We start from the raw sequence: 21,283 nt of genomic DNA, 5'->3' as shown, positions 1-21,283 counted from the left end.
AATGCAACTCGACCGGGAACTCACTCTGACAAAAGCAATCACCATGGCTAGGCAGTCAGAGGAAGTAAAGCGGCAACAAACTGACTTGAGGGGAGAGTTGAGTGCTGCTAAAGCAACTGTAGATGCACTGCACAAAAACAGAGGGAAACCGCTCAATGCTAAACAAATGAAAGGAAAAGGACAGATTCCGGGAAATCTGAAAGCTAAGAAAATGGCACAGAGTGCAACTGAAAACAGAGCGTGCCACAAATGGTGTAAATCTCCATCCCATCCAGCTGTACAGTGTCCTGCTAAAAGCACTGAATGCCACAACTGTGGCAAAAGAGGACACTGTGGGAGAGTGTGTAGACTATCTAACACAGTGAATGAACTTGCAGAGGACATGGATGGACTGTTCCTAGGAGTGGTGTCTTCTGGTGAGGCGCCATGGATGGCGGATATAAACTTATGAGGCAGCAAGGTAATTTTTAAAATAGATACCGGTGCCGATGTAACAGCCATACCCGAGCATGTATATAAAACAGTCATGCACAGAGATGAAAAACTACAGGACAACCCAAAACAGCTGTATGGTCCTGGTGGTGCAAAACTGATGGTCCTGGGGTCAGCCACCGAAACACTCATGTATAAGGAGAGGAACACCACAGAGAAAATCTATGTACGTGGTTAAAGACCTACATGTTGGTCTATTGAGCAGGCCGGCTTCAGTGAGACTTAAACTGGTAGCTAGAGTCGACAGTATAGACCAAGAGACAGTTAGGAAGACATATCCTAAACTCTGTGATGGACTGGGGCTGGTCCAGAAGCCCTACACGATAAGGCTCAAGCCAGATGCCAAACCTTTCTCTCTTAAAGTCCCACGGCGAGTGCCATTGCCTCTCATGGGCAAGGTGAAGCAGGAATTAGAGAGGATGGAAAAACTGGGGGTCATCAGCCATGTCGAGGCACCGACAGAGTGGTGTTGTGGAATGGTGGTAGCTCCAAAAAAGGATAAAGATGAAGTCCGAGTCTGTGTGGACATGACACCCCTGAATCAGTCAGTACGCAGGGAAAAGTTCATTTTGCCATCCGTTGAACACACCCTAGGTATGCTGACTGGGGCACGGTACTTTTCCAAGCTCAACGCCAACATGGGCTTTTGGCAGATACCCCTGTCTAAAGAATCAGCTCGCTTTACCACCTTTATTACGCCATTTGGGCATTACCACTTTAACAGGCTACCCTTTGGAATAAGCTCTGCCCCCGAGCATTTCCAGAATAGGATGACATCGGAAGTCACAGCAGGCTTGGACGGTGTGGTCTGCCACATGGACGACATCCTTATCTGGGGAGCTACAAAGGAGCAGCATGATGCTAGAGTACATGCAGTCCTGGAACGAGCGGAAAAAGCTGGTGTCATGCTCAACATGTCAAAGTGCGAGTTTGGGAAAAGAGAGGTGAAGTTTTTAGGGCACATCATCTCAGCGGACGGGGTGAAACCTGATGCGGATAAAACAAAGCTGTACAAGACATGAGTGAGCCAACGAACATAAGTGAGCTGAGGAGCTTTCTTGGAATGGTGAACCAGCTTGGGAAGTTCATCCCAAACGTGTCTGAAAAGGACAAGCCACTAAGAGACCTCCAATCCAAGAAGAACCTATGGTACTGGGGTCACGAACAGCAGAGGGCATTCTGCAGTCTGAAGCGCGAGCTCTCCACTGCACCAGTTCTCCAACTGTATGATCCCAGCAGACCACTGAAGATATCAGCAGATGCCTCATCCTATGGGCTAGGGGCAGTACTGCTACAGAAGGATGCAGAGATGTGGTTTTCAGTCGCTTATGCTTCCAGGTCGCTGACTGAGACAGAACAGCGATATGCCCAGCTAGAGAATGAAGCATTAGCCTTGACATGGGCCTGTGAGAGATTTACTGACTTTATATTAGGACTACACTTTGAGCTCGAAACTGACCATAAACCTCTGGTGAGCCTACTTGGAGGTCAGGCTCTAGATGCATTGCCACCACGAATTCAGAGGTTCAGGATGCATCTGATGGGGTATTCCTACTCAATCTATCACAGACCTGGAAAAAGCCTCACCACAGCTGATACTCTCTCACGTTCCCCACTGAAAAATGCAGTTACCAGAAGTGATACTGACTTAATGGAGGACACAAATATCTATGTGGAGTCTTTGCTGGAAAACATCCTGACCAGCGACAGATATCTGACAGAGCTCTGTGAACAGCTACAGGATGACAATGTCTGCGCACAAGTCATGAAATATTGTGTAGAAGGTTGGCCGGACAGGAACCTTCTACAGGGGCCAGTCAAACACTACTGGCACGAGAGATCAGCCCTGAGCGTGCATAATGGACTACTTCTGGGTGGCTCAAGGTTAGTCATACCCGCTAATATGAGAGATGGGGCTCTTGAGAGAGTACATGAAGGCCACCAGGGTGTAGTAAAATGCAGGGAGAGGGCGAGCCAGACTGTATGATGGCCTGGACTGAGTAGTCAGATAAGGGAGCTGGTACTCAAATGCAGAGAATGCATTAAAGAGAGGGTTAATTCAAAAGAGACCCTGATGCCAACCAAACTTCCAGCTAGACCTTGGCAAAAACTAGGTGCAGACCTTTTCATCTTAAAAGAGAAGACTTACCTGCTAGTGGTTGACTACTTTTGTAGATATATAGAGATAGCCCAGCTCAGCCCTACAAGTTCCATGGATGTTATCGTTCCTCTGAAGTCAATGTTTGCACGCCATGGTATCCCAGAGACCTTTATAAGCGACAATGGCCCACAGTTCTCTGAACATGAGATGAAGGCATTTGCAACTAACTATTGCTTTGAGCATATAATGAGCAGTCCTAAATATCCACAGAGTAACGGCGAAGCCGAATGTGCTGTGCGAACGGTCCAAAGCTTGCTTAAGAAGGCCACAGACCCCTATCGAGCCCTGTTAGCATACAGAGTGACACCATTGAGTAATGGTTACAGCCCTGCTGAATTACTCATGGGACGGCGCCTGCACACCACATTGCCTATCTTACCTGAGAGGCTGCAGCCGGCGCTTCCAGGCCTTCAAGTGCTTCAGCATAAGGAGAGGGAGAAGAGGTGGGCAGGTGCAAAATGCTTCAACAGCAGACACAGGGTACGAGATCTGGGTAAGCTGTCACCTGGAGACAACGTCTGGATTACAGATGCAGCGGAAGAAGGTAAAGTGACATCCGTACACAGCAGTCCACGATCCTGCCTGGTCAAAGGACCACAAGGGACACTGAGGCGGTATCGTTGCCACCTGATTCCAATGCCGGAGTCAGGGTCACAGTGTGAGCAACAACCTGACCAGCCACCAGAAGCAGACACTGCTGTAGAGACTCCTCCATTAGTCACAAAGTCTGTGAACACACCTGACATTATGAGATCAAGGTCAGGCAGAGAAATAAGGAAACCAGATAGCTTAAATATGTGAAAAGAAGAAAAAAATGTATGGAATAAAAAAAGTACAAGTTTGAATGATATAAAATGCTTATAGTTAGAAGGTTAAAAATGTGGTTTAAATGTTATGTTTGAATAAGAGACCAATGTTATGGAATGTTATGTGATTTTATTTGAACATGTGAAAGGGAAAAGTTTAGTAGGCTAGTTTAAGGAAAATACTGATTGTGATTACCTTATGTTGAGAGGAACTTTAAGGAGCCACAACTAATGTTCTCTTCAACTTTAAGTAAGGGGGATGTGGTGTAATCTAATATATATTGTATTGTTTTTGGACTTGACATGTGGAGGTCACGGTAATAGGTCTCCGGGTCACTAGAGGGCGACCTCATGTTATATATGTGGAAGTTGAATTGAAACGTTGTTCAGTAAAGCTTATGGAATGAGAACCAAGTTGTCATTATTGTCTTAAACAACACAACGCATACAGCTGTTGAAATAAAAACTGTTGAACACTATTTTGTTTATACCATCATTGCGCACTAACTCTATACCTGCTGGTATACTTTAAACAGAGTTTTGTCACATCATTAGAGACAGCCCAAATTCCAGCAAACACAAACATACCAGTGACATCAAAAGTCTAAAGAAGATACCAATCAATTACCAATTTGAATATACCAATCTGAATCCGTTAAGCCTCAACATAAAATTAGGTACAAATACTGTTGGCTATTTTTTCTGCTGAATACAATAGGTCAATAAACATTAACTTGGCATATGTTGAGATTGCCCCGGTATTATTAAGTAAGAGTCATATTACCTTCAAATCAATAAAAAAAAGCAAGAGCAGAAAGAGAATGCCAAGCCTTTAAATCACTAAAAATAAAAAAGTCATGTAATTTCACATTTGGAATCTTTAATGGTTTCAGTCACTTATACAGTTTGATAGGCTGCTCAGTTAATGAGGAGAGAGTGAACAGCCTCTCAAATTCTCATCTCATTATCTCTAGCCGCTTTATCCTGTTCTACAGGGTCGCAGGCAAGCTGGAGCCTATCCCAGCTGACTACGGGCGAAAGGCGGGGTACACCCTGGACAAGTCGCCAGGTCATCACAGGGCTGACACATAGACACAGACAACCATTCACACTCACGGTCAATTTAGAGTCACAAGTTAACCTAACCTGCATGTCTTTGGACTGTGGGGGAAACCGGAGCACCCAGAGGAAACCCACGCGGACACGGGGAGAACATGCAAACTCCGCACAGAAAGGCCCTCGCTGGCCACGGGGCTCGAACCCGGACCTTCTTGCTGTGAGGCGACAGCGCTAACCACTACACCACCGTGCCACCCACCTCTCGAATTGTCAAGTAAAACTCTTGAGCCTCTAATAAGTTACTGGGAAAAGTAAGCCCAGACTCTGACGTGACTATATTACATAAGTCAAATATATCATCGTTGCAGGGGACAGGTGAGAGGAACTTGCATGCCTGTCTGCAGTCATCAAGGTTGCTGTGTGAAACCATGAAGTCCTCAGTACCCCACAGCTGTGGTACAGTGTACATCACTTCCGGAATCCCACTGGGTGCGTTGGGATTTCTTGTTGGCCGGATGCAGTGGCTGTTCCAGACTGCCTTGATCTCATCTGTTCCTGAAAATATGTATGGTCAAAACAAAGGTTTAAAGGCTAACCAGAAGATGTCACAAAAAAGCAGAAAATACACACATGCTTGTTGTGACATGAATTCTGTGATGCTAAATACTACAGGTAATATTTTACACTTCATACAACACAATTTTTTTTAAGATTTAAGAAGTTTTTTTAAATTTTGTAGTTGCATCTGAATCTCAAGTTCATTTCAATGGCATCTGAAACCGTACCACTGCTTATGTGGCACCCGGGACATTTTATTTATTAGTTTATTATTTGCTTGTGTAGACACACCTGATTCCAGAACAGACTAGCCCAGCTGCTACTTTTCGCCTATAGATGGGAGTAGCAACCTGGTAGCATGAGGGTGACTGTTTGCCTCGTTACCATGGTGACAGCTGTAGCTAAGAGGGAGGAAGTCTGGTGGAAATCGCTGTAATTAACAGTTCACCCTCATATGGTGTTAATAGTGTGTGTATTTGTTTGTGTGTTACAGTGAATTGCATCAAAATAAACCCATAATACCTGATTACAACAACACCTGAGTACAGTGTGTTACACTTATAATTATTTTTTCTGTACTTGAATAGTCGACCGAAGTGTATAATCAATCAATTAATTAATTAATAATAAATAGGGAGAAAAGTAGTTTTCGAATCGCCCACCGTCATTTTACAAGGAGACGCTTTTCGGCGCTGTCCAATGTCAGTGGTGCTGAAACGCTTATCAACGATTCAACATCCCACAGCTGAATCTTAAAATGATTAGCCAAAAGCTGTAACATTATGGTTTCACAGAATTGCATCCAGTAATTGCCTATATATGTATTATATACGTAATACTACATTTGTTCATGGTATGAAAGAGCATAAGCCACAAACTTTCCTCAACCTCACCTGAATAAAGTTCCGAAAGCACAGCTGCACAAGTGATTTGTCCAGGTAATCACCAACAAACAGGCCCTCATCTTTCATTTCGCTCAGAAGTTGTATCTAGTACTCCATTCCTTCTTTACGCAGCATGCCCCACCAACTCTCAATCCTTTGATTTGTAGTGCTTGCTCCTGCGATGTAGCTTTGTTCACCAGATCTACTATCGGCATCACTGCGGCGAAGGTAGGTCTGGATGTCTCAGACAACTACATTCTCCATTCCCAGATCTGTTCGGGCGATCTGGGGACCACCACCAAACTGCTCCACGGCCTCCAAAAAGTATCCGCCAATGACGCATGGCTCGCTACTTGTGTGTGCCGCTTTTAACCATATTATTTTGTGGGAAAAGCCATCTATGCAACCACTGATGCAGATTCCATATGGTTTTAACTTGTCATAAGAATCCACATGCCAGATGTAGTTGGGTCCTAGGGCAAAATACTGCCTACGGATCAGTCGCCTAGAATGACGCATGGCCGAGGAGTGAGGGTCCAGTGCTGCATGAATCAAACGAACATCTTCCTTTTTTGCACGAACGCCATTTTCCAAGCATTTGTTGTACATCCACGTGTAGCCATGCAGTCTTCCAGGTCCTTCCAGCTGCTGCATGATGAAATCTATAACTTCCCCGAGGTCAGCATATTGTCTACGTTTGAGCCCGTACTTTTTGAGCAGCCGAATGAAGTGTCTCTTGCTCAGAAGTACTCCATGTCTAACTGCAAGTGATTTAAGGATATCATTATAATTCATTCCTAGATTAAAATAAAACAAAATCAGATCAAACTTGTCCATATTTGCGGCTGAAGCTACTGATGCCAGAAAGTCAACAGTCTGAGTGATGAAATGACTAACACTTCTCATGGCCATGCTTTATTAATAGACCAGTTCACACGTATCACCGCGCATGCGCAGGGGTCAAAGGTCGAGGCCTCATCGGAGATGAAAACATGGCGGCAAACAAGCCAAACCTTAGTAAATACGCCTTATGGAAGAAGGCAGAATTGCAGAGGCATATGAGAGAACGGGGATTGCCAACTACCATGGGGGTAGAAGAGTTAAGGGCGCTTGCATATGCCACAGATATTTTGAAAATCCAGCCTGTACCGTCCAAGGAAGATGAAGAAAAATCGAGGTATGTACCCGGTGATACTGCCACGCCCACTGCAGTTTTTGACAGGTCAACGACTCATAGTTATAGTTCTATATCTGACATGGAGAAATAATATAAGTCATGCTGCCTACCAGATTACAGTCGTCTGTTTTATTGTATCAGTACTAGTATCAGTACTTGTATCAGTACTTCCTGTTAATGCGCCGAATCCATTCTTTCCGTGCATCAGGATTCTGCCTTTCAGTAGGAAAGGTGAACAGCAAGAAAGGTGGAGGGCATGTGCAGGCGCCAACATTGTGCTTGAATACTAAAATTACATCATATAAATGTGAAGAAGCTAGATTGGATAGATACTGAAATAAACAAGATCTACTAGATCAATTAAATGCACAGATACAAGGGGTTGGCTAATGATGTCTTTGAATAAGGGTGCCCAGCGACGGGAAGTGATCGCATTCATGATAATACTCACTACAGACAATGATTATCGGAGAGAGTGAAAATCAAGGCGGGTCCATTTCCATGAACATGAATCTGACAGCTGACAAGGTCGGGATATAAATGAACTTTTGCGTTAAACTGTGTGCTTGGATTCACATAATTTTTTCTGTATACACTCACTTAAATGTACACTATAGTCTTCTCGCATCCACTGTTCAAGCAGTCGACGTCCATTGTGGCAATCGACAACACAACAGTGTCCCCACAGCGAGCCTGTAGCCTCCGCCATTGTTGACATGCTCTACTTCCGCTCGTTTATGAGGCCTTAACCTTTGACCTTTCCCACAACTCCTTGCACGTTGCCGTGTTTGTGAATGAGTCTATTCATGGCCACCTAATAATCATCTCGTTCCCACGCATTAAACAAGTCGTGGCCACGGAATAGGATCTCGTTCCCATGCTTTATTAACTCGTGGCCACGGAATATTTTTTTTCCACCCATGTCACCAGAGGGGCTCCGTAATTATCTTTTATACTTGCACAAACCTGCATGGATTCCTCCCTTTTCCCTATATGCTTGTGGAGCATCGGCTTTATTTGGACTATCTAAGTGCTACGCAGGGGAGGTGTGAGCTCAAATCCCACCAGAAGCAGGGTTTTTTCCAAGTGTAAAATTGTTAATTATTTCATTCATTTCTATTTTCATTTAATTGCTCATTTGTCTTTCAATTATTTTCATTTATTTATTTATTTATTTATTTATTTTTCTCATTTATTGTTCATAGCTTTGGGTGTGGTTCTGTTGGTTGACAAAGTCTAAGTCCTCGACAGGAACTTGACGGAAGACAGACTAATTGACAAAGTCCCACCGCTCAGTTTTACCATGGGCATCAGGCTGAAAAATGACAAAGTTCCCCTGCTCAGCTTTACCATGGGCGCGAGGATGTACCTTTTTTTTAGACAGGGCGGACAGACCAGGGCATTCGTCCGCCTGGCCGTGCCCAACAAGGAGCGCTCTCAGCCGGCTTGGGAGGCCCATGGCAGCCCCTCCTGGAAGTGCGGTTCAGAAAAAAATGGCAAAGTCCCACCGCTCAGTTTTACCATGGGCATTAGGCTGGACAATGACAAAGTCCCCTTGCTCAGTTTTACCATGGGTGCGAGGTTGCATCTTTTTTTTAGACAGGGCGGACGGACCAGGGCATTCGTCCACCTAGCCGTGCCCGACGGGGAGCGCTCTCGGCTGGGCTTGGGAGGCCAATGGCAGCCCCTCCTGGAAGTGCGGTTCAGAAAAAAATGGCAAAGTCCCACCCCTCAGTTTTGACTTGGTGCCAAATCTTGTGACTTTTTGAACAAATCTTAGCTACTTTCAGGAGACGATATCTTTGTCTCCAGAGGATTAAAAGGTTTATTCACTACACGGCAGATGAGACCTAGTCATCCCTGACTGAAAACGAAACATCCTTCTTGTGGTTGGTTTCCCAGGCAGACAGAGGCTGTGCACTGTGTGAGAGAAAAAATAAGGAAAACACCTTGTCTCTTCAAACTTTCTCTCTGAGTAATCATTTTATATGTAAATATAGTAATTATCACTGCACAGTTTTTTTTAAATTATGTGCATGCTGATTTTGTCACTGAGGTTATAAAATAGGAATTTTCTCAGTGCAGAGCAGCAGCGTGAAAATGGCTTGGATGTGACTGCTGGTGAACATGTTGTTTTAATGGACCACATTTTAGTCACTATTTCATACTCGCTCCATTGCCTGATAACAGAAACAGAAAAAAAAATGTAAATGAGAATAGCTTTATTGGGAATTAGGCTGTATTAAAATCATGTCTGTTGCCAGCTATGAGGTCACTGAGGTCTGGACCTCAGTATTTTTTTTAGAACTAAAAAAAAAAAAAGTTTAAACCTAAGTACAAATGGATAAAAAGCAAACTTCTCTGATAAGATGACTGCATGCTGTCCAAACACGTCTTCTCGCCAGCCATCGTCACGTGGTCCCTCTTGAAGTCATTTTTTGTTGATGTTATCAACTGTGCATTGATGGAGACTTGAGTGCAGCAAGTTTTGCAGAAATTGCACACCAAAGACACCTTCAGGTTCTTCGTCTCATCCACAGTAATCTCACTGATCTTCAAATTGTCCATCTGGGGCCATTCTCACCAGCAGAAAGTGGTCTTCAGGTGATGAAAAATCATGAGCAACACTTGCTCACCTTCTGGTGTCAGTGTTCTCAATATCCCTTCTTTTGTCTGGATCACCTTTCTACATGTCCCTTACAGGCCCCAGTAAGGGTTTAACTCACAACCTCTGGTTTACAAGACCAGCGCTCTTACCACTGAGCTATGGAGCCCTGACTCGTTCGTAGTTGCTGAAGATTGTGGCCACAGCAGAACCTTGAAGCCCCTGTGCCAATCCTCAAAACAGCCCACAGAAACTGCTGTAATGTCAATCACAACTTTAGTTCCTAGCTGCAGTTAGCGTCTGTTTACTATTTGCCTCACAAAAAAAGGCTACACATTTTAAATAATGCAGTGTGTCAATCATAGAGTGGGCTGTACATTCTGGCTACTTTCTCATCTGAGCTAACAAAAACACTGGACAGGCCAAGCCCTCAAGAGACAAACCATAAACACCATGAGTGACCTCACTGATCTTCAGGCTCTTCATGTGGGGCCATCCTCAAGTCAAGTCAAGTTTATTTGTATAGTGCTTTTAACAATAAACATTGTCACAAAGCAGCTTTACAGAATTTGAACAGCTTAAAATATGAGCTAATTTTATCCCTAATCTATCCCCAATGAGCAAGCCTGTGGCAACGGTGGCAAGGAAAATCTCCCTCAGATGACATGAGGAAGAAACCTCGAGAGTAACCAGACTCAAAAGGGAACCCATCCTCATTTGGGCAACAACAGACAACATGACTATAACATTAACAGTCCTAACATAAAGTCAGCTTCGTTGATGCTATAAATTCCCCACCGACGGAAACCCGAGCAGAAAACCGTTCACGAAAACTGCAGTCCCCAAAGTCAGCAAGTCAACTGCAGTCCCCAGCCACAAAAGCACCACTGCAAGTGTCCAGAGTTTCCTCCAGGTGCGACCCCCAATTGTCCACATGGGGCCACCCTCCACAGGAGCGATGCGATGAGACCATGGTTAGTAGGGGTAGCACGGTGGTGTAGTGGTTAGCGCTGTTGCCTCACAGCTAGAAGGTCTGGGTTTGAGCCCCATGCCTGGTGAGGGCCTTTCTGTGTGGAGTTTGCATGTTGTCCATGTGGGTTTCCTCTGGGTGCTCCAGTTTCCCCCACAGTCCAAAGACATGCAGGTTAATTTAACCGGTGACTCTAAATTGATGGTTGTCTATGTGTCAGTCAGGGCAGGAATTTTGTGAGGGCCATGGCCCTTGTGCTCTCTCAATTTGGCCTTGTGCCCTTGGAAAAAAAATATTTGCCGTAAGGCCACAGTGGCCTTGATGCCCTGCGGTTTTGTAGTCTGCCTCGTGACTGCCAATAGGCTTTAACATCACCTGCGTCTATTGAGAAAAAAATACGTCTTTTGATGACATTCTGGATTATTGGGCAACTCATCAGTGGTGGATTGGACTCGAGCCTGGCATGAACTGCTCCGACGTGCTATAATGACAGCAATCTATCACCAGCCAACCAGGAGACTTAATCAAACGCATCCCCTTCCCACTTGTGTCCGCGTCTGAGATGTTGAATTTTCACAGAAGGAGGGAAAAAGTTGACTGAGGTAAGACTGTGTGATAAATTAACGAACAAATGAGATAGGAATTTCAACATACTGTATAGGGCTTAAGTTTGTTACCATTAAATAAGCATTGCTTGTACAGTAACATTATGTCGTTACAACGTTGACCCACTTTTAACGTGCCGAGTACCGACTGTAGCCGGTAACAAATGCTAATTACAGTAGCTTGCTGTCAAGTTTTTCCTTTGTCGAGCTTTAAGCGTAAGGTCATGGATGTTACTATTGCTTGTTCCTGCTGTAATATGATACGTGATATGTGCTGTTGTCTGTTCATAGCCACTTTTTTAATCTATGCAGTTAGCATTGTTTTGTTACTAGTACTGTATGTTTCTTTTTGCTGTTTAACCGAAGTGTAACTGCTGCCATCTTGACAAGATCACCATCGCAAGAGATTTTATCTCATTGTTAAAAACAGAAAAATGCAGGCAGATTGTCCAAGGAGCATGCAAAGTGCAAAGACCTTAAATTGCTCTGTGTAAATTAGAAAATGGTGCAACTTCCTCTGTAGCCGTCATCGGACAAGCACAGACTTGTCTTGAGTTTTGAGCCAATCACAACAGGGCAGCACTGTGGCCTGAGGTAAAACATGATAGTATAAGTTTGTTTAAATTACAAAAATGAGTACACCCAATGACTGTCTCATATACTCTTCATATACTCATACTGTTTAAGTAATGCAATAAAACTAATCTTTAAAAGTGGCATTTACTCAAACTGTTTGCACTGAATGAACTTTTGGGTTAACAGTGTAATAGTGTTGCACTGTTCTGCAAATTTGCAATTTAATATTTCAAATCTTGAGACATGAAAGTGCTATTTAAAAAAATAAAAGGTCAGAAATGTTTTCTTTATTGTCTATTTAGTTCATTTTATTTCCACAATAATTTTCCTTGATTGAGAAATTGGTCTGGGCTTTCATGGGTTAATCAGTAGCCTGCATGCTAGTATATGTTCCATTTACAGTCAAACATTTTGATGTACTCCAGGCTCAATTTTGATTAATCAAAAATCTGCGTAGTAGTACAGTCTGAAGATGCTCTTGCACATTTGGTGTCAATTGAACAAAAATTATAGGAGGATATAGGTTTAATACGGGGTGGCATGGTGGTGTAGTGGTTAGCGCTGTCACCTCACAGCAAGAAGGTCCTGGGTTCGAGCCCTGGGGCTGGCGAGGGCCTTTCTGTGTGGAGTTTGCATGTTCTCCCCGTGTCCGCGTGGGTTTCCTCCGGGTGCTCCGGTTTCCCCCACAGTCCAAAGACATGCAGGTTAGGTTAACTGGTGACTCTAAATTGACCGTAGGTGTGAATGTGAGTGTGAATGGGTGTCTATGTGTCAGCCCTGTGATGACCTGGCGACTTGTCCAGGGTGTACCCCGCCTTTCGCCCATAGTCAGCTGGGATAGGCTCCAGCTTGCTTGCGACCCTGTAGAAGGATAAAGCGGCTAGAGATAATGAGATGAGGTTTAATATGTTTTACAGTTTTTGAAGTGAGTGATGAATTGATAAGTTTAGATGTGTTCAATATTTTCTTATCTTCAGACATAATAGTGTAGGAGATGTTTCTTTACCTGCTTGATAGTTTCGACTGAGACTCCAATCTTCCTCAGAAGAGTCATTAGTCCTTAAATTAAATTCATTATAGACATGAACTTAAAATCATTGTTTTATTTTATGGCCTTGGTGTGCCCTGGCTTTTGGCCTTCTTGCCCTCAAAAAATTGACAGCACAAAAGGCCAAGTGGCCTTGCCCCTAAAATGACGAAATTCCAGGCCTGGTGTCAGCCCTGTGATGACCTGGCCACTTGTCCAGGGTGTACCCCACCTTTTGCCTGTAGTCAGCTGGGATAGGCTACAGCTTGCCTGTGACCCTGTAGAACAGGATAAAGTGGCTAGAAATAATGAGATAAGATAATTATACTATATTAATTTCCTGAATAAAATCAGAGGAAATTCATATTTATTTGAGGAAAATCATTGAAATAACTTGGCACAATGCATATACTCATTCATACATGTGGTGATTTGTATCAATGCAGCAAACAAATTAGTTTTTTTCTTCCACTAGTTTGCTTTTTGTGTTGTTGATATAATTGTGTTTATTTAATATTTTCTGTAATAATAATAATAATAATAATAATAATAATAATCATCTTCGATATGTGAAGTGATGTTGGTGACTCTACACCTTGTAAGAGTGAAATTGTTGAATATCTTTGTCATAAATCTTTTCGGTGTTGCACCTCGTACAAAGTCCCTGAGCACTCATCTCACAGCCAGCAAATTTGCTGCAAACAGTAAACATTCTAGCAAACCTGTGGCAAAAAAATAAAATTAGGAATCAATTGTTTGCTGTAAGTTTCCACAAAGTTAGCCACAAGTGCACCAGAGGTTTGCCACAAAATTAATTTGCATGTGAAAATATGACCTTGCCACAAATTTGTGGCAACATTGCCAAAGGTTAACCACAATTGTCTTCCAGAAACCTGATTAAAAAAAAAATCCTGATGTAATTATTGAATAATAATTGGTTTTAAAATTAAATTATTTGCACTGCATAGTTTTGACTATTACAGTAGCTGTTCCTGATTCCAGTTTGTATTTACTTACAATGTGCTTAAATCAGGTTCCATATATGAGGCTGAATGTAAAGCCAGGATTATTCATCAATCAGTCAATAACATTGGTGACACTGTCATGTGATGCTGTGGGGTGGAGCTTCAGGAACCTTTATGATCTTAATATATCAGACCACAGAAAGAATATTCTCATTCAGCTGAGACCATTCATCATGTTCACTGTGTCTGTGGCTCTCACTCGGTGAGTTAACGTTTTTCTGTGACTTCAGAAATATTAAGTGTTAAATTAGTGATTAATTAGTCTGTGTGGTGTTAAAAACAGCAGAATGGGGGTCTGACTTATGTAGTTCTGGCTTGATTATGTAAAGGTTAAAAACATTATATTCTCCTTTCTATGACAGGTGACTCCATGGCAGATTCAATAGAGTCACTTTTCACCCATGAAGTTGTTCATGAAGGTGGTGATGTTACTCTGTCCTGCAAATACAAGTTTTACACAAAACACCCTGCAATGGTACAGACAATATCCAAAATCTAAACCCGAGTTCCTTCTTTATGTCCTTCAAAGTGGAGGTCTACCAGTAAGTCCCAATATTCCCCCAAGAATGTCTGCTAAAGTTGAAGGAAATAAACAAGTGGATCTGCTCATCTCCTCTGCTGCTGTATCAGACTCTGCACTATACTACTGTGCTCTGCGGCCCACAGTGACAGGAAATCCAACTGCACTGTACAAAAATTTCACAGTTTTGTTTATATTGTCGGCAGTTCTGCTGATGATTTTAAGAAATTTTTGGTGGGAATCTCTCTTTCTCTCTGAAGATTTATAAAGGGATTATATTGTTGCCACATGTTACATTATTAGGAGACAGAATTAATTCTTTGGTAACCATTATATGCTGGTCAGGGTCATGGTGATTATGGAGCCTGTACTGGAATCCCTTGGGTGTGAAGTGGGAATAAACCCTGAATGGGATGTGAGTCCTTCACAGAATGGGATGTGAGTCCTTATTCACACCTAGGAGCATTTTATCACAGCAAATTTCCTACAGTCTTGTTTTTTTGGAGGTGGGAAGAAACTGAAGAACCCATGTGGGGTGAACATGTAAAACTGCACGTGTCACAGTGCTGCCAGTAAAACAAATAATCATCAAATTATCACATTTTTACAAATTGTCTGCTTAAAATGTGTGATGGTGTGCTGTTATGTCTTTTTTTTTTATAATAAAGAAATCTTTGTACCCTCATGGTACAATTCCATATTCCTCAATAGCCAGTGCACTAAAGACAAGGCTTGGCCCAATCCTCATACCAAAATTCCACAATGCCTGTGGACCCATGAGTCTCTCTGTTCTGACTGGAGTAATTACACTGTTGGATTGTCCTGAGGAAGGGCATGTCATTATCTGAGTGTATTAAACCCACATATATAATACTGAAACTGTATATTGTGGGAATCAGAATATTTTGACTCTTTTCTACATTGTAGAACAATACTGAAGACATCAAAACTATGAAATAACATATGGCACATGATGATGCTTTGCACACTATTGGTATTATCTTAACCAGCTTCATGAGGTAGTCAGTTAAGGTGTTGCCTCGTCAAAAGTTAATTAGTGGAATTCCTTTCTTTCTTAATGTGTTTGATATCAAACAGTAAATAGTAAATAATAAAAATACAGTAAGTAGCTCTATTTGACACTGGTAGTAATCCATATTATGTCAGGAACTGCTCACCTAAGTAAAGAGAAACGACAGTCCATCATGACTTTATGACATGAAGTGTCTTTTCATGAAAAAAAAGAACCCTTTGAATTAGGTGTGTCCAAAAATTTGACTTGTACTATATTTTTGTGCAAATATATTAATTTTCAAAATTAAAATAATCTTTTTGACAGCCCATAACTATTTTGTCTTTCTGTAATGTATGCACTGTATGTGTAGTAAACATTTACTGTATGAATGTATACAGTAAAGGTTTTTCTCCTTGGTAAACACTAGATGGAGAAGTCAGTTATCTTATTGTGGGCAAAGTACTGAGAACCACACAACTCTGCTCACATCCTCCAGAGATGTTCAGTTCTTTGATGAAGAACACGACTTTTCACAATAAAACCTCTGTGACAGAGTATACCTGGTCTTCTATCATACATACTGCATATATATTATCCAAACCCCTGCTCTGGTTACTCTTAGAAGCTCAGTTAAGTTCAGAGACACCATTTTGATAAAACAACATAACTGTCCACGGATGACTAAACTTTCATGAGAATAAAACCTCATCTAATTCCATTTCTTTGATAAAGCACCTGCTGTGTCAGAAACAGTGAACTTGTCTGTAACTCTTTCTTTACTGTTCTTTCTCTTCTTCTGATGATACCTTGAGTAGAGAAAAGTTTAATTTTTCATATTTAAAGGTCCCCTTGCATCGTTTTTTCATTAATTGTGCGGTGGTCTCTAGTATGAATGAATGCCCTGTGAGCCGGTTTTGGTGAAAAAAATGCTGTGGTTCTCCTGTTTCAGGCTGTTCTAGTTTGGTGGAGGAGTGGGTGGCGGGAGAACGACAAGATTTCAGCTCTTACTCATTAATATTCATGACATGTAAACATGTTACTTCTGATTGGCTAACAGCAATCAGTAAACGTGCTATCTCTGATTGGCTAACGGCACTGTGATGCTACCTCCAGTGGGTCACAACAAGCGGATGTGGGTGTCTTTGTAAAAACTGTTTCAATTGGCTATTATGGTCTCGACATCAATGTTTTGACCAATAACAATGTAGATGTGGCAGCGGGGGCGTGGCTGAGCGTCGGTCTGTGAATGGAGGGCGGAGTCAGGGAAGGTAAGTGGCAGAATCACTGCACCTGACGGGAATTAACGTGTGTTTGTGTGTCTTCCCCAGTGACCACGCCCTGTAAGAGGAGAGGAAGAGCAGAGGAAGGGAGCTCTCTCCCCAACCAGAACGCTTGTGTGTGTGTGTGTGCGCATGTGACTGGGAGGGATTCATTCATTCATTCATTTATTTATTTATTTGAATACTCCCTGCAGCAGCGGCTCTCATCAAGGCACGAGGCACGGAGCGGAGCTCGCCTTGGGGGGTGTGGGGGGAATAACGTCCCCTGGCTGGGAGCTGACGGGCCCTGGCAGCGCTGGTTCATTCGGGAGCGGGCAGGGGTCGCTGGTTGCCAGGTCTGGGGAGGCTGGGACCTCCCCTGCCCAAGTTACAAGCATGCAAAGTCGGGCTGGAGCCGCCGTTGAAACGAAACTGATGCGGAGCACTGCGCCGCGCCTCGGGGCAAATTACATCCCGTCGCACAGAGCTAGCCCTCCCAGGGAGCACTCTTTCATACGGGAGAGGGCAGAGGCTGCTGGCTACCAAGTCTGGGGAGGCTGGGACCTCCCCTGCCCGAGTTACGAGTGTGCAAAGTCGGGCTGGAGCCGCCGTTAGAAACGAAACTGATGCGGAGCACCGCGCCGCGCCGCGGGGCGAATTACGTCTCTCTCCTAGCGCTTTCTTCCCATGGTCCGTCGCAAGCCAAGGTGGGCGAGGCCATGAATACTAATTTTCGAAGTGATGTAACTTCATATGGCTTTTTCTGATCCGCTCGTTTTTCCGACTATTTTCTTTCATAAGCTAATACACTGAGTGCAGAATTATTAGGCAAGTTGTATTTTTGAGGATTAGTTTTATTATTGAACAACAACTATGTTCTCAATCAACCAAAAAGACTCATAAATATCAAAGCTGAATATGTATGGAAGTTAGAGTGGGGCGTTTTTAGTTTTGGCCATTTTAGGAGAATATGTATGCGTTCAGGTAACGTTCACTGTGCAGAATTATTAGGCAACTTAATAAAAAACAAATATGTAGCCATTTCACTTATTTATTTTCACCAGGTACACTGATATGACAACTCCAGATTTGCAAATAAACATATCTGACATTCAAACACAAAACAAAAACAAATCAGTGACCAATATAGCCACCCTTCTTCATGAGGACACTCAAAAGCCTTCTGTCAATTTCTTTATCTGTTCATGACCAACATTGTGTGCAGCAGCAACCACGGCCTCCCAGATGCTGTTCAGAGAGGTGTACTGTTTTCCCTCTTTGTAGACCTCACGTTTTATAATGGACCACAGGTTCTCTATGGGGTTTAGGTCAGGTGAACAAGGGGGCCATGTCATTATTTTTTCACCTTTCAGACCTTTACTGGCTAGCCACACAGTGGAGTATTTGGACGCATGAGATGGAGCATTATCCTGCATGAAAATCATGTTCTTCTTGAAAGATGCTGACTTTTTCCTATACCACTGTTTGAAGAAGGTTTCTTCCAGGAACTGGCAGTAGGTCTGGGAGTTGAGTTTGAGTCCATCCTCAACTCAAAAAGGTCCAACAAGCTCGTCTTTGATGATACCAGCCCATAGCAGTACTCCACCTCCACCTTGCTGGCACCTGAGTCGGAGTGGAGCTCTGTGCCCATTACTGATCTAGCCACAGGCCCATCCATCTGGCCCATCAAGAGTCACTCTCATCTCATCAGACCACAGCACCTTAGAAAAATCAGTCTTAAGATATTTCTTGGCCCAGTCTTGACGTTTTATCTTGTGTGCCTTACTCAGTGGTGGTCGTTTTTCAGCCTTCCTTACCTTGGCCATGTCCCTCAATATTGCACACCTTGTACTCTTTGACACTCCAGGAATGTTGCAACTCTGGAATATGGCAGAACTGGATGCTAATGGCTGCTTGTTAGCTTCATGCTTGATTTTCCGCAGATCATGTGCAGTTATTTTGTGCCTTTTTTTTTCCACACGCTTCTTTCGACCCTGTTGACTATTTGCAATGAAACGCTTGATTGTTCAGTGATCACGTTTCAACATCTTCGCAATTTCAAGAGTGCTGCATCCATCTGCAAGACATCTCACAATTTTAGACTTTTCAAAGTCTGTCAGATCTCTCTTCTGACCCATTTTGCCAGAGGAAAAGAAGTTGCCTAATAATTATGCACACCTGATATAGGGTGTTGATGTCATTAGACCACACCCCCTCTCATTACACAGATGCACAGCACCTGATATACTTAATTGGTAGTAGGCTTTCAAGCCTAAACAGCTTGGAGTGGGACAACATGCATTAAAAGGATGTTGTGGTCAAAATACTCACTTGCCTAATAATTCTGCACTCAGTGTACAGGGAATGGGAGTAGAATTACATTTTCACATGCAGTATGCATATGCAACTCGGAGTGAACGATGGTATTTCAAAAAGAGCCAGGATTAAACATTTTTGGTGGAAGGGCACCTTTAATGATGTTTAACTTTGTGTGTTGTTAGAGCTGAGCAGTAAGGGGTTTAATAAACCTTAATTCAGAAGCAAAAATATTATTTTCTTCCTTATTTTAGGCATATTAACAAATGAAATGAAGCTGACCAGACAAAGCATGAAATATCTTGGGTTCCTACTGTCTACAATGAAATACAAGGCAAAGTAAATTTAGAAATAACTGCTTTCTTTTTTATTTCCATGCTGTCCCAACTTTTTCTGATTTGGGGTTGTAATGTGAAAGTAGAGCTAAAGCTGCATCTTGGGCTGAAGTGTGATTTCCTTACACCATGAATATTAAGCTTTGAACACATTGCTTCATTAATGGTGAGTGAGAAGGGCTATTATCAATAATAGACTGGTTTAAAGCTGGTCCTAGTGGATGGATAAGTGATTTTAAATGAACCCTCGGTTTGACTGAGTGTGCAAATGGGTGGGTGTGTGTGCATTAAAATTATATATTTGCAAAATTAAAATGCTTTTTTTGACAGTTCGTGCCTCTTTTGGTTTTTATGTAATGTATCACTGTCAGTTCTGCACACTCTGGCGCACCAGAAGGACTCTGGGATGCGCTCCGGCCTGCACTCGCACCAAGCAGACTCTCGCACGCAGTGCGCATCACCGAGCCTTATTTCCCTGTGCTAGATTTCCTGGTTTTCTGATTCCTGTGCCTGTTCCTAGTTTCCGTTGTTCTCTTTGCCTGTGATAGTCTGTTCATACCTCACCTGACCTTTTGCTTGTTTCCCATTCTTGAGATTGCCTGTCGATTTGGACTGTTTGCCTGTAGAGCACCCGTGCCTTCAGAGCTCACATGATTTTTTTGGTCATGCTCTGGTCCCTAGAGAAGGAGAACCCCAATAAAAAAATTTTTTGGAGGGGGCTAGTCCATCTGAGGCAGACACAGTCACTACGTTTACATGCACATAGAGAGAATCGAATTTCTGCCGTTGCTCGACTGAAATCGAAGTTCAAAATGCCATGTATACACCTTAATTTGGCTGAAATTGAACCGAACTTGATTTCTCGGAATCGAGCTACACGACCTAGTTTATGCGATTTCTGCCGAGCTACTTTGTGCATGTATACCCTATCGAGCTAGCTGTCGAGCTACTTCCGGAAGTGACGAGTGACGAGACCACAAGCGGGAAACACAACAGTCTCGGTCGGCATGACAACGAATCATGACAACGGCATGAATCTTTTCTTTTTGTGGCATTGTTTGCACTGTTAAAATTTAGCTCACTTACTGTATCACCAAATACATCTGTACAGCTGTTGCATAGCTGTGAATTGTGTACATAAACAAGTCATTGTATTTGTGTGTGTGTGTGTGTGTGTGTGTATATGTCCAACATCTGAAGAATGTCAATAAAAACAAAACAATTGAACTTTTTGTGTGTTTATTAAGACATAAGTTAAATTATAAGCAAAAAAAAAAATTTTTTGTAAGCAAAAAATGGACTTTAGAAAAATATTATTGTGCAAAATAAGTTGTCTTACAAAACAGTGGTCTGCGCCGGACAGTTTGTAGCCATAGTCTGTTAGAGCAAGCCTAACAGCTTGAACACGGAACAAGCTCTTCTTCATGACGACAACCGGAAGTGTACCAACACGATGGGGCGTGTAGCGCCACGTGTGGCTCGGGTGCACAATGCACCTTGCACAATAGCCCGATTTCACTTGTGCATGTAGGATTGGATTTCTCTGGCACCCCTGCTGGGACCCTTTGCTCGATTACCAACAGCAGCTCGATTTGGACGTGCATGTAAACGTATAGGCAACAAAGGAGGCCATTGTTCTCGAGCACCTCCTAAAGGCCATCAGTCCAGAACCAATCCCACAGCCCGTTCCACAGTCAATTTGTATCTGATTATAGAATATGTCTCATGACAAAGTTGGGGATTTTTCAAAGTTGTAATATTTGTGCTGTAGTTCATAGCAACATAAAGTCATAATTTATTAAAATCACAGACATGCAAATAAAGGCTTGTGTATTGTAAGCTGAAGCAGAATCGTGGTGAATATGAATCAATATGAGTGGGTGGAGCTACATG

General features: G+C 42.8%; 1 protein-coding gene and 1 non-coding gene across 2 annotated transcripts in view; both read right to left on the bottom strand.

The window, feature by feature from the left end:
* LOC132883231 (CD209 antigen-like protein 2) overlaps window positions 1–21,283 on the bottom strand; it is a 144,508-nt gene that overhangs the window by 21,390 nt on the left and 101,835 nt on the right. The window lies entirely within an intron of this gene.
* trnat-ugu (transfer RNA threonine (anticodon UGU)) lies at window positions 9,839–9,911 on the bottom strand. Its single transcript has one exon. It is a non-coding gene; the product is annotated as a tRNA-Thr (tRNA).

Source organism: Neoarius graeffei, chromosome 3 (assembly GCF_027579695.1).
Source record: "Neoarius graeffei isolate fNeoGra1 chromosome 3, fNeoGra1.pri, whole genome shotgun sequence".
Taxonomy (NCBI): domain Eukaryota; kingdom Metazoa; phylum Chordata; class Actinopteri; order Siluriformes; family Ariidae; genus Neoarius; species Neoarius graeffei.
This window is presented reverse-complemented; position numbering and strand designations above follow the sequence as displayed.